The sequence below is a fragment of the Salmo trutta genome, chromosome 6 (assembly GCF_901001165.1).
Source record: "Salmo trutta chromosome 6, fSalTru1.1, whole genome shotgun sequence".
In the NCBI taxonomy this organism is placed as follows: domain Eukaryota; kingdom Metazoa; phylum Chordata; class Actinopteri; order Salmoniformes; family Salmonidae; genus Salmo; species Salmo trutta.
In genome coordinates, this window is record NC_042962.1 from 52,442,539 (window position 1) to 52,457,505 (window position 14,967).

The 14,967-nt window shown below is 41.9% G+C and overlaps 1 long non-coding RNA gene across 1 annotated transcript; it reads right to left on the bottom strand.

The window, feature by feature from the left end:
* Positions 1 to 1,411: 1,411 nt before the first annotated feature.
* On the bottom strand, positions 1,412 to 3,196 carry LOC115195231 (uncharacterized). Its single transcript, XR_003878622.1, has 3 exons — positions 3,052 to 3,196; positions 2,468 to 2,640; positions 1,412 to 2,247 (listed from the first exon to the last, which is right to left on the bottom strand). It is a non-coding gene; the product is annotated as an uncharacterized LOC115195231 (long non-coding RNA).
* Between the last annotated feature and the right edge of the window lie 11,771 nt (positions 3,197 to 14,967).

Below are 14,967 nucleotides of genomic sequence, written 5' to 3' on the forward strand. Positions count from 1 at the left end.
AACCTGACTCAGCAGCATCCTACCTGTGTGTGTTAATCAGAGCAGCATCCTACCTGTGTGTGTTAATCAGAGCAGCATCCTACCTGTGTGTGTTAATCAGAGCAGCATCCTACCTGTGTGTGTTAATCAGACCAGCATCCTACCTGTGTGTGTTAATCAGAGCAGTCCTACCTGTGTGTGTTAAATCAGAGCAGCATCCTACCTGTGTGTGTTAATCAGACCAGCATCCTACCTGTGTGTGTTAAATCAGAGCAGCATCCTACCTGTGTGTGTGAATCAGAGCAGCATCCTACCTGTGTGTGTTAATCAGAGCAGCATCCTACCTGTGTGTGTTAATCAGAGCAGCATCCTACCTGTGTGTGTTAATCAGAGCAGCATCCTACCTGTGTGTGTTAATCAGAGCAGCATCCTACCTGTGTGTTTTAATCAGTGCAGCATCCTACCTGTGTGTGTGAATCAGAGCAGCATCCTACCTGTGTGTGTTAATCAGAGCAGCATCCTACCTGTGTGTGTGTTAAATCAGAGCAGCATCCTACCTGTGTGTGTTAATCAGAGCAGCATACTACCTGTGTGTGTTAATCAGAGCAGTCCTACCTGTGTGTGTTAAATCAGAGCAGCATCCTACCTGTGTGTGTTAATCAGAGCAGCATCCTACCTGTGTGTGTTAATCAGAGCAGTCCTACCTGTGTGTGTTAATCAGAGCAGCATACTACCTGTGTGTGTTAATCAGAGCAGTCCTACCTGTGTGTGTTAAATCAGAGCAGCATACTACCTGTGTGTGTTAATCAGAGCAGCATCTTACCTGTGTGTGTTAAATCAGAGCAGCATCCTACCTGTGTGTGTTAATCAGAGCAGTCCTACCTGTGTGTGTTAATCAGAGCAGTGTCCTACCTGTGTGTGTTAATCAGAGCAGCATCCTACCTGTGTGTGTTAATCAGACCAGCATCCTACCTGTGTGTGTTAATCAGAGCAGCATGCTACCTGTGTGTGTGTTAATCAGAGCAGCATCCTACCTGTGTGTGTTAATCAGACCAGCATCCTACCTGTGTGTGTGTTAATCAGAGCAGCATTCTACCTGTGTGTGTTGATGAGGGGCTGACAATAGGAACATTTGGGGGCTTTAATCACGGTGAGAATAAATCATGATGTGTGATTACACACCAGACCATCATCAACATCCCGCCACCTCCTAATCACACTAAGTAAACACGGATTTAATACCCTCACTACTCGTCTGGATGAATAGATGACATGACTCAAACACACGTATGTACAGGTATACATGCATGCATCTCTCTCAATTTCAATTCAAGGGCTTTATTGGCATGGGAAACATGTGTTAACATTGCCAAAGCAAGTCAAGTAGATAAAAAACAAAAGTGAAATAAACAATACAAATTAACAGTAAACATTACACTCTCTCTCACACACTCTCTGTCTCTACTCGGTATGCCAATATAGCTTTGTGCTTAAAACGTAGCTACCTGGCTTTATGACCTTGCGTTCCATCATATCGATTAAGTTTTGTTGAGAGTTTAAAAGTCTGCTCTCTTTGTCTTCCTGTAATTGTGATCACCTTGATTGGTGTTTGTGTTCAACAGTAAAGTTAGAAGGAAGCTCTCGTCTGCGTTGAAGGAGACGTTAAAGTCCAACGAGGACCACACTCTGCCACTCTATATCAATTATAATATATCAAATATATAACATCCGCTCATTACGCCAAGACTCATTTTGTCTTTTGAAATCCCAGCCCACTCTAGGAATCCATTAAGTTGAGGTTGTAGCTGAAACCGCCAGTAAGAAAGACATCCATCACAGTAGAAGACAGATAAACAATGACATGCCCCTTTCCCTTGCCGGTAATAATCTAAACTTTTTTAATCTACTTTCATGTTGGTCCTTTCTATCTTATTTACTTGGACTTCTTTCATTCCGTCTTCCATCTCTTCGGGGCGAGTCTTTCTTTCTGTCCTCCTTCTCTTTGTAGGGCTCATTACCGTAGGGCCGGAGACTCGCGGTGTTTTCCACACAGGGAAATTAGAACATGACCGGCGACAGCGCTCGTTAGCGCGCTTGTCAATCATGGGCGGGCGTGGGGAGAAGCAATCGAGACGACGGCGCGGAGGGGTCACCGATGAAGATGTTCATTTTCCATTCATCCATCACATCTCCCCGGAAATCAATTTACAGCACATCAACTGTATATCGCCTTGACAACACTGACTGGTGGTGGGAAGGCTTCAGTAGCTAGGAAAGGAGGGGGAAACAGAGGAGAGAGAGGTACAGTCATTTTCATCAAATCTCATTTGTTTCTCCTTATTCAAAAAACATACTTCCAGTCCCTTGAAACTTTGAGCGTTAATGATGTTTTGATGACTAATAAATATACTTGTGATAAATTGTTGGTAAGTGCAATTAAGAATTAGAGAAGATGAATAAAGACTATGTAAATAGCTGAAGCACACACACACTACCGTCCCGCATGCCTGCCTGTAGTGGTTGGGTATTTTCTTTGAGATGCTGTGTGTGACTGACAGTGGGAAGGCTGAGATGGGATGTTGCTTCTTGAATTCATTTAGTTGTTGGTTTCCTGCAGATGTCAGCGCACTGCTTCATTAATGGTGTTTGTTTTAAGAAAACCTGAAAAGAGGAGGATAAAAGAGGAGAGTTCAGCTCAAAATAGAGGGAACGAGACGCTGTGAGAATAATTGGCGACGTAAATGAAAAAAGAAAAATTCTGTCCGAAGACACATGCCACAAAATAACTACTTTGAACATCCCATGAAGAATTACACGTGGACATCCTCGCTTCAGACACCAGTAGAGAAGAACAGGATCGGAGACAGAGATACCATAGAGAGACAGAGAGAGAGGGAGAGCGATAGCGACAGTGTGTGTGAGAGAGAGGAAGAGTGTGTGGGAGAGAGAGAGGAGGAGTGAAGGGGAGAGAGAGAGCTTTCATTCCAGAAGATGTCATGCTGTTCCGGCAAACGGTTCTCTGTTAGGCCATCCACAGCCTGCTGTTGGTGCCGCCACCCCCGCTGTACCCACCGTGCCTTGTGCCAGAGCCCGCGCCGCCACCGTTGCCAAGAGCAGCCAGTCCGTCCCTCTCCCTCTCTCCGGAGCAGATGTCACTCAATCGGCCCCTAACAGACAGACAGCCGCCGTCGTGCCAACACACACCCGACGTGTGAAGAGAGGGTGACGGGGTACAGGGATAGAGGGCACAAGAACACAGAGTGGCCAAATATAGACTGTTCTCACCCCCCACCCCGCACCCCCCTCCCTGCTAAACAGACACTTTCCTCTCTCAAGAAGACACCCCCTGCAGTCCCATGGAATATTCTAATTCTGTATCCTGACTCCTATTATCTGCTGAGTGTGTGACATCTGAATTGTAATTAGTAGCTCAGGGGTGAACAGAGAGCGAGACCCCCGAAAACAACCAATTCTGCCAGACACAGACACACACAAACCTTTCCTTAGTTCCTTTGTTTCAACCCCACTCCAGAACCAAACCAGGAAGGATTGGCCATGCAGGCCGGAAGTGATCCCAGCCCCCCCATTGGTCCATTAGAAGTCTGTGGTGGATCTCTTTCTTCTCTAGTTCCCCAGTCCAGGATCCCCTATCGATAACCCTAAAGCCCCCCCCCTCCCACAAAGGCCTGGGTGACGGAGGCTGGCTTCAGGGACAGGAGATAATGGGATTGAGGTGGTACTTAAATCTCAGTGAACCACAGCAGCTCAAGTCATTAGTGAATAGGATCCATACTGAGGGTGCTAATCATGGCTAATAAAACCCTGGGCTCTGCTGGAGCAGCCGACGGGGATGGGAATCTCTAGCTCTGACTCTCTCTCCATCTCTCCTTTCCATCTCTCTTCTCTCAGGCCTTCTCTCAAACTCTCTCTTTTTTCTAACTCCTAAAGAGGAAGAGAAACGCCTGAGAGGAGACTCGTTTCTCTCTCTGAACTCAGTCAGCTAGCCCTAAGAAACAGAAAACTTATGACCGGAGAAAACGAGGGGGGAGAAAAGCGAAGGGGGGGTGAAAAAAAAGAGAGGATGGAATTCTAATTTAGCGTTGGTGTCAGAGGACACAAACGAGGCCCTGTCCTTCCATTGAGGGATCATTAGAAGAACAATGGTGTCTCTGCCATCTAATTAGGAAAGGTTAATAAGCAGGAGAGGGCCAACCCGTTACCCAGGATGCACTCTGTTTGGGCCAGGAGGTGACTAAAGGTCTAGCTACCCACGGATGCTCATCTTACCGGGAAGTAAGAAATTACATGGGCAAATGTTTGTAGAACCTTTAGATGCCAATACTTCCTGTAATTCTCTATAATCCTGCTTCATGCAATTATCACAATAGCCTATTATGCATATGCCTTCAAGTGGACTCCAAAGATTGGACTTGTTTTAACATTAGTCACCACTGTTCCAACTCTGTACCCTCCACCTCCTTCAACCCCATGTAGCTATGACAAGTCATGGGTCTAAAGCCAAGCTCACCTAAAGCATTATTTTGCTGATGGGAAAATTTGATCTGGAATGAGTCAAAATAACATTGTTTTAGAAGTGGCGTGGATCACTCTGGAATTCAGTTCTGGAGCACTACCTGCCTCTGTCATACAAATAGCTAAGTAGGGTTGGTCCTGGTCGGTCTCTGGTCTGGTCCCCAAAAAAATATCCCAATGCCCCAGGGCAGTGATTGGGGACATTGCCTTGTGTAGGGTGCCATCTTTCTGATGGAATGTTAAATGGGTGTCCTGACTCTCTGTGGTCCACTAAAGATCCCATGGCACTTATCATAAGAGTAGGGGTGTTAACACCTGGCTAAATGGCTAAATCTGTCCCTCATACCATCATGGCCACCTAATCATCCCCAGCTTCCAATTGGCTCATTCATCCCCCTCCTCTCCTCTGTAACTATTCCCCAGGTCATTGTTGTAAATGAGAACGTGTTCACACACGAAAACACACGAAAACACAAGGTTAAGGATACAGTAATGAATACAGGAGGTGTGTGTGTGTGTGTGTGTGTGTGTGAATTCCCCCTAAAAACACATGCCAGATTAGGGAGCAGCTCTGCTGAGGTAAAAACAATGATAATGGTTACAAGCTCGCCTCAGAGAAACAGAGGGTGCATTTCTTTAACACCAAAAGCTGTGTTTACAGAGAGATGAAAACATCTAGTGTTCTGTTAAAGGAGTGAGAGGCGAAGGATAGGAGAGGCACAGAGACGCTGTCGCAGCAACACACACTGGAGTCTCTGAAGGAACAAGATTGCATTATCATACTATACATTGCATACATACAGGAAGGAAACTAGCATCGGAATATGGATTTGCATTCCTCTGGAAAACATCCTACCTTTATTGTTTTTTTCCTTTAAAGCAATACTGTAGGTAGTGGTACTATATTAACACTCAATGAAGTCATCCAATGCTCTAAATATTTCAGCAAATACATGCATGAACCATTAAACTATAACCTTTAAACAAGTCAGACATCACCATGACAAAGATGATTTTACAAACAAAAAGAACACACAAAACCTTCTTTAACCTTGACATTCATTTACTCAGAAAATGGATTCCCATACTGGCCAAATATGTAATGGTGTGCTATTATAGTACATTATGCTATTTACCGCAGCACAGTCACATAGACTTTCAAATGGCTTATTGTGTGGGTATGTTATGTGATTTTTATACAGTTGTGAACGGAGATGTAATTTTGTTATTTCAGAACAACAGAGTCGCTGAGCATTAGTATAACCCCAGTGGAAAAGGTTATTGCTGTCCCTGCAGCTTCACTCGTGAGCACACACACACACACACACACACACACACACACACACACACACACACACGCACGCACGGGCACACACACACTCCACTCAGCCTGTGATAATGTGCCAGTGATGGTCAGACAGTGGTAATGACAGTAATGGCCAGTGTGATTATGGTAGCAATGTGTTCTGTATGCTTATCTATGCTACTGGCAGCTGTTCACCATCCATTCTTCTGTTCATTCTACTCCTCAAAGAGAAGTAGATAGAGACACAGGCAGACAGACAGACAGACAGACAGACAGACAGACAGACAGACAGACAGACAGACAGACAGACAGACAGACAGACAGACAGACAGACAGACAGACAGACAGACAGACAGACAGACAGACAGACAGACAGACACAGTGCCTTTAGAAAGTATTAATACCCCTTGACTTATTCCACATGTTGTTATGTTACAGCCTGAATTCAATATGGATTAAATATGTTTTTTTTTTTACCCACAATGACAAAGTGAACACGTTTCAGACATTTTTGCTCATTTATTGAAAATTAAATAGAGAAATATATAATTTTGATAAGTATTCACAACCCTGAGTCAATACATGCTAGAATCACCTTTGGCAGTGATTACAGCTGTGAGTCTTTCTGGGTAAGTCTCTAAGAGCTTTGCACACCTGGATTGCACAATATTTGCCCATTATGCCTGTTGACCCATAACATGATGTAGCTACCACTGTGCTTAAAAATATGAAGTGTGGTACTCAGTGATGTGTTGTGTTGGATTTGCCCCAAACATAACGCTTTGTATTCAGGACATAAAGTAAATTTCTTTGCCACATTTTTTGCAGTTTTACTTTAGAGCCTTATTGCAAACAGGATTCATGATTTGGAATATTTGTATTCTGTACAAGCGTCCTTCTTTTCACTCTGTCATTTAGGTTAGTATTGTAGAGTAACTACAATGTTGTTGATCCATCCTCAGTTTTCTCCTATCACAGCCATTAAACTCTGTAACTGTTTTAAAGTCACCATTAGCCTCATGGTGAAATCCCTGAGCGGTTTCCTTCCTCTCCGGCAACTGTGTTAGGAAGGATGCCTGTATCTTTGTAGTGGCTGGGTGTATTGATACACCATCCAAAGTGTAATTAATAACTTCACAATGCTCAAATGGATATTCAATGTCTGCTTTTTTTTTAATCAATCTACCAATAGGTGCCCTTCTTTGCGAGGCGTTGGAAAACCTCCCTGGTCTTACAGATAATTGTATGTGAGGGGTACAGAGATGAGGTAGTCATTTAAAAATCATGTTAAACACCATTATTGCACACAGAGTGAGTCTATGAAACTTATTATGTTACTTAAGTGCATGTTTACTCCTGAACTTATTTAGACTTGCCATAACAAAAATAGGTTGAATAGTTATTGACTGAAGACATTTCAGATTTTCATTTTTTATTAATTTGTAATCATTTCTAACAACACAATTCCACTTTGACATATGGGTTATTGTGTAGGACAGTGACACAAAATCTAAATTGAATCCATTTTAAATTGAGGCTGTAACACAACAAACTGTGGAAATGGTCAAGGGGTGTGAAAACTTTCTGAAGGCACGATCGATTAGATAGAGAGATAGATAGATAGATATAGGAGTTTCAAATGCATCCCTTTCTGTTGCTTGTCTAGGATGAATAGTTGCAAATGTTCTTGTCAACTCACCGTCTGACAAAGAAAAGAAACAGCAATTACATTTGTTGACTGTTTCTCCTGTGCTACAATTTACATAACCTTACTCTCGCTTCCCCGAGTTTCACCTTAAAATGACGGCACCAAGAACCAAACTGACATCCCTGAGAGGGTGTTAATCAAACAAAACCATTTCTTCTATCCAACTTTCCCCCATTCAAGTCAAAATGACAACACAAAACAAAACAAAACAGCAGCAAAGGCTGTCTGCCTTTATTCCGAGGACGTCAGCGTGCTATTCTGTTGAAATATCAACTTCACAAGTTGGTGGGGAGGAAAGACGTTAGCGTTTTGTCTGCCTTTGTTGGTTCGGGTTTGATATGCTGTATGTGCCTTTCAAGACATTTGTTAGACTCAATTTCCCTCCGTGTTACATCAGCAGATTACATTTCAAGCAAACAAGCAGCAGCATAAAGCCCCAGAACATTTCTTATGGCGAGAGAATGACAAGACATACAGGTAGAAAGAGAAGGGAAATAGAGGAAAAGGAAGAGGGTGGAAAAGAAAAGGAGAGGAGAAGAAGAGAGAAGAGAAAAGAGGAGTGAGAAGAGCAGTGAGAAGACACTTGTATTCTCCAGTGTGTGTGCCCTTTGTGTCCGTGCATAAGGGCCAGGAAGGCAGGCAAGGACAGACAGCGATTCATGTGCCCTAAGCAGCTCGCTCCCTCCCTCCCTCCCCCCTCCCTAGGACTCTTGAGCCTCTCAAAGCCATGCACAGAAGACAGACAGACAGACAGACAGACAGACAGACAGACAGACAGACAGACAGACAGACAGACAGACAGACAGACAGACAGACAGACAGACAGACAGACAGACAGACAGACAGACAGACAGACAGACAGACAGACAGACAGACAGAAAGAGAGAGAGAGGTGCTTTGTGTCCTAGAAACACTGCAGGAGAGGACAGCTTTACCCAGCCTCATAAGCTCTCCTCCCCTTGTTTCTCCTCTCCTCTCTTCTATGTGTACAACTACATAAAGAAAAGAAAAAAGAAAACAGGAAGTTACACAATAATTCCTAAACACTCACATGTATTTGCTCAGAAATGTGCCACCATCTCACACCCTATCTCACACCAGATCTCACACCAGATCTCCTAGCTTAGCTGTAGCCTATAATTCTCCTAGCTTTATAATTCATTTTTCTTCATGGTAGGATTCTGCATGTAGCCTGTTGTGCAATAACGAGGAAGGGTGATGTTTGAGTCATTTCCTCTCGTGATAATCCAGTGATCTGATGTGCTGTACCTACTGGGCCAGGGTTAGGCCCCAGTGTGTACGTAGACTAGGGTTCACTAACTACACACTGCATTAACCTACATCGCCATCTAGTGGCTCCCAGCGGTAAGACGTGTCCTGACCTCTGCTTTGCCATAGCTCTGTTCTAAACAGTGTTGTTACTGTAGAACTGTCATGCAATTACAGTAACCAGCATCTGATCTGAATAAAGCACATTGCATATGTGGTGACAGAGAAATAGCATGAATACTAGTGTGAAAGGGCTATAATCATACAGCTTTGTGGCAGAGAGAGTTATGGAAATCCATGTGTAACGTCTGTTAGAATAACAGTAAATACTGCATGTTTTTGACGTTGGATGTGTTAGCTAGCATCAGTGTACAATGTCCACATGGTGAATGTCTATGGTAGTAGGTGTGAGTATGTTTGCTCATGTGTGTGTTGGTGTGTGTGTGCGTGTATGTGTGTGTGTCTGTGTTCACCTTACACGTGTGTATTCGCGTATGTGTTCAAACATGTGCATGTTCATTCATGTGTGTTCGCACATGTGTTGGTGTGTGTTCATCTCTCTGTGTTTGTGTGTGAGTGTAGGTGCTAGCAGCAGACGTGCTGAATTCTGAGGCCATGCTCCTCACCTCTCTGTAATGAAATCATCCAGGTCAGTGAGGCCAGGCGAGCACGCGGTCCAGGCAGGTCACCCAACAGATCGGAACTAAGCTGCTTTGACCCAGCCTGGTACCGCATGCCAAACACACACACACACACACACACACACACACACACACACACACACACACACACACACACACGGGCACGCATGGGCACACACACCAGTACACACATACTGCTCGCAGCACAATGGGACCACTGTACAGGGGAGTGTGCTAGTAATTAAACACACACCGGGCACCAAAAGACGACACACACACACACACACACACACGCTGTCAATACACACACACAAACACACGCGGGCGAGCAAACACACACAGCACTTGGATCAACGGGGCCAATAAGAAAGGTATCTATCAAAGGTGTCTTTTAACACCTACAGTATCTGTCACTTTTCTGTCCCAGATGCTAAGATATCTCCTCATAAATTCACATGCTCTTTTCACTTATATACACGGTAAACATATCAAATGATATGCAGGGAAGGGAACAGCTAACTCAAGGTTAACTCCACTATTTGTATAGTGTTGTGAGTTGTTTAATCACTGCATAGCCAAACCAATGAGAGTATTATTGTGATTATGAGAGAGAGAGAAAGCTATTAACTAACCGCCTCATGTATTGCCCTGGGACTTCTATTAGAATGAAATCAAATAATGGACATTTTTATATTGACAACATGTGCATAATTGTTTATCATACAGGAAAACAATAATTCTATATTATGCCTCTGTGTGAATACATAACTACACATATTGGTCTATTATGGAAATCACAATGTTATTACTGGGAAAATAGTGTATATTATGATTATTATTGTGTATTATCATTGTGTTGATTGTTAATAATAGTATTTTTATCATTGACTGTTAATTCAAATTTGAATAATAATTACCATGTGTATTATCTTTCATTTATTAATTTAATATACAACTCCACTTATATAATTTTAAAAAAGTAGCATATTTGTATTAAATACACCGTTTCTAAGAGTTTCATTACAAACATAATAATGAAATACAGTGTAACACATTCAAATGACAATATGAGACATTTTTAAATGGTTAAACATGTATTATAAGGTTAACACTGGTAATGAATCGTTTGAACTACAGTACACATGATTAACCCCGTCTTGCCTGAGCTCCACTTCCATACATCTCAAAGAGCCTATAGTATTTATATATTCTCTAACTCTATATCCCTCTAAAAGGTCAAGAGTCAACAACAGTAACAGCGCTGTCTTCTGGAATCTGTTCCTGTTTACAAGAGGCTAATCAATTATCAAGTGGCTAATTTCATGGATATCCCTGTTCCCTGACGCTTCTTCACGTTACATTTCCATTTTAGTCATTTAGCAGACGCTCATATCCAGAGCGACTTACAGTAAGTAGTGAGTGTTTACATTTTCGTACTGGTCCCCCTGTGGGAATCTAACCCATAATCCTAGCATTGCAAGCCTCATGCTCTAACAACTGAGCCACACGGGACCACATCACATCGCTCCTCGGAGTCCTAGCTCTGGCCTGCGTAACTGTTAATGGTATACAAGTTCACAAGTACAGAGCTAAGCATCTAATTAGGTGAAGAGCTGGAGCAGCCTCAGTACTGCTCCTTCACTGTAAGACTTTGAGAAGGCATGGCGGGGCAGGGGTGAGAGAGGAGGACGCCATACATGCACATATTACAAATGCAATTGTCTTTCCGAATGCGGGCGGTTGTTTGGAAATTGACTTTTTGATTATTCAGTTAGTACAATAATTAAATATTCAATGCCCTGGGTTTCTGGAGTCACTGAACCACGGTGAGGATATTTAACAGGGCCTGACAGATGTTTTAAATAATGTTTATTTATCAATACTAATATAAAAGTGCCCTAAACTGACACTCCCCTGTGACCCTGGTGGCTCTCCTTTCTAGGTCTATAGTTTCACATCACAACAAGCGTTCACATTTTAGTCATTTAGTAGACGCTTTTATCCAGAGTGACTTACAATTAGTGCATTCATCTTAAGATAGCTAGTTGAGACAACCAGATATCACAGCCGTAGCAAGTACATTTTCCCTCAATAAAGTACTATAGAGTTCTACTTTTATTTCAGTTTTATTTTCCTGCATTTTTCTGGTGCTGAAAATACCAAAAGAGAATGCGATCAGAGACGTCAAGAGAGAGAGCGATGGGGTGGTGATGTCACCTCGTTTGATGAAGAACAAATCCAATTCAAATACCATTCATTCCAGTGTTTTCTGACACAGTCTAGACCCCTGATTTTGACAAGCTAGATAATTATTAGAATTGTGTGGCATCATAGAATCATCCTTTCACTGAAGTCTTGCTTGTCCAGATAAAATAACCATCCAAATGTATAAATTAATAAATAAATACATGAGCATTCACAAATAAATATCTAGTCAGATGTATGAATTAATACATGAATACATGACCATATTTATTCCCAATCTCCATAGCAACACACTCACTGGCCCCAGACGACGTGAGAAAGAAAATATCATTCTATTTTAATTAGACTGCCGTTTTCCATCGCCCATTTTGAAAATATGAAATATTCTATGCATTAACATTTAAGAATGTCAATCCCATTCAATATCATAGAACAATTTGCAAGTCATACAATGTAGGAAGCACATCAAGTGATGCAATATAAGACAAAAACCAAAGAGTTTTGCGGTCTTCGGAATCCTTAACCCAGCAAGGGAGTACTGTGTACATATTGTAGCAAAGCCAAAGTAGGAAAGTAGAGTGGAGAATAATTTCCTAAACTGCAGGATACTTTAGAGGACACGGACTATTGATTTCAACCCAACAGACTTGGCAAAGGCAGGAAGCAACAGGAGAGTTGCACTCTGAGGTTTTCTCTAGCATTCCTGGGTAAGTCTTTCTTCATCTCTCTCTCTGGGAGTTTGGTTTTAATATGTATCCAGATAATAATCAGTCGATCAGTATTCAACCTTACACACACATCTTTTTAACATATTGTACGTCCGGTTTGAAGTTTGATCTAACCCTCACCAGAGGAAGTTGTTCTGGGATAAATATTTGGCTGGCCATTTGAACTAGAAGAAAGACTAGTCTGTTTAAGAGTCTGCTCGGGGTCAAAAGAACAAAAGACGCATTGGAAATGTTTGACCAGTTCACATATTCAGATTTCAGTCATCATTGTTGTTTCACTAAACATGTTTCGTTTTGCTTCCCTGAAATAAAGAAGTGTGCTTTCCTTTCCAGTCTCAGATGTTTCCATCTTGATAGAAACTGTGAGCTGAAGCCAATCCATTTGTTATTTTTAACCAAATACTCTAAATAGCTTTACAGTGAGCTAGTTTGGGGTACATGGCTACGCTGGACATGCATATTAAAAGAAGATCTTTCAACCAAATGCAACAACATAAAAATATGCCTCCACTCAACGAACAAACACTAGCCAATGAGCCTTTAGGACCACAACTCAGAACAATAGTCTCCTTTAGACTTTTGAGATTGAATCCGTTTACATGGCAACAGGTAGTGCTTTTCAATAGAGGGCCAATGTGTCTGCATGGGAGTTCATCTGCTCCTCTAGATCAGAGAGTTTCAGTGGGGCTCAAGGAGAACTTTGGGATAAGAGAGGGAACGCTTTTGTTGATGCGCAGCAATAACTTATAGTGATCCTTCATCTGCCTGTGTGATGGACGTTCGAGGGCCACTTGTGAAAGTATGTGAGTGTGTGTGTGGGGGGAACAGAGTGAAGGGGGGAAGGGGGGGTGTCAAAACCATGACCGTTGGAGTGTGTTCTAAAGCACTGCATTAGAAAATAAACAAATCAAAAACAATTAAGAGTGATCTTCTGATCGAATATTCAACGGCGAGCGGAGCGGAGCAACCCTTCCGTGACAAGCCATCACGCCACCTCCCGTCTATTTTACCATGTCCCGAACACACGGAGATGTGACTGCCACTTACATCAAATTAGTCATTAGCAAATTGAATCAACAATTACAGCAAACGAGCTACATGGCATTATCGTCAGTTCAGTCATTTTTGTCATCCCGTCACTAAAACAACTCCAAGAGTACTTTTGTTTCCCCCAGTCCTCTCCGAACCGCTCAGCTGAATGTCAAGGCTGCTGCTCAGGGCATCAACCCCGTCGTACGCCTCGGTCATCTCCGACTACCAGCTGGGGTAAGCGTTGTTTTCGCCAAGCTAAATTTGTTTTGTTTACTCTGATGGCTCCGATGGTTGCCCCCCTCTCTCTCGCTCTACTTCATGTGTATTGACGGTTCTCACTCCATGCCTCTCAGTTGGGCATGTCAAAAACCATCGCTGGCGGAAACAGAAGTATTCCGAATTATGCAAATGTGGGTTCCACTGATAGGCATGTTCTGTTTTAGAAATTACATCCTCTTGTCAGGAGTCAAATTATATTTGGGTAACTTCAGAGGAATTGTCACCAAGATTTGAATTTGGGTGCCTTCAACGCCATTTTCGATTTAGTCACTGATGTAAAAATAGGCATATGTTTATTTCTCTAAAGAGGGAGCATGATTGTGTTGCCAGGAATGTTATTTAAATCAACTGTGTTGCAGAAGCATTTCTTGTGTGAATTGTTTTTAATAATACAATAATAAAATGTTTAGCATCTGAATAAATACATTTCAATTTCATGGTTTTTAATAAAAGATGATAAACAGCAGCAGTTAGTGTATATTCCTTAAGATTTTCCGCTTGCTAAGATATCAGTCACAAAGAAACATGTCAGGTCTTCCTCCAAGGAGATATTAATAATCATGTTCAATTACGTCACCACGAAACACAATGCACAATTAATAAGTAAACTTCATAAGAATAATTGCCTTAAGTATGTCTGAAGAAAATAGATAAGGTTTAGTCTTTTGAGGGAAATAATAACTAACAACCTATTGAAATATAGGAATAGTCAAATGTTACTTATTTGGTCTTGTACATCATTTCTGCACTGAGTAAAAAGTACCTTTTAAAAATAAATATAAATTCTGATTTTTGTGAGATGTTAAATTTTACTTACTTTTACTGACAAAATTGTCAAAGAATACAGATGGACGTTCACTATACAACGGGCCACACTGTTCTGACTCACAATGATTATGTGGTGTGATCAAATAATGGATCATGTGTTCATGTGTTCACCCTCTAAAATTCCTCCAAACCAAAAGAGTATTATCTCTATCCCACTTAACTGTCTTCAACAAGGTGGACCCTCGAAACAATCCAATGCTTACAATGGAAACACCCATAGATCAAAGTGTCAAGGAAAACTCCTTTCATTTCTGTCTGGATTGGTTACAAGTGCCTCCATAGCTCCATATCTTCCATCACTGTTACTGGAATAAAACCTGGAATAAAAACGTGGAGTGCCTCAAACCTCTGACAGTAACAAATACAAATGGAGCCAACAACCTCCCTATGAAAAAAAATGAGAGAAAACGAGAGATCTTTTTTTTTCAGGCTCATTTTAATATTCATGGATTTTTCTAC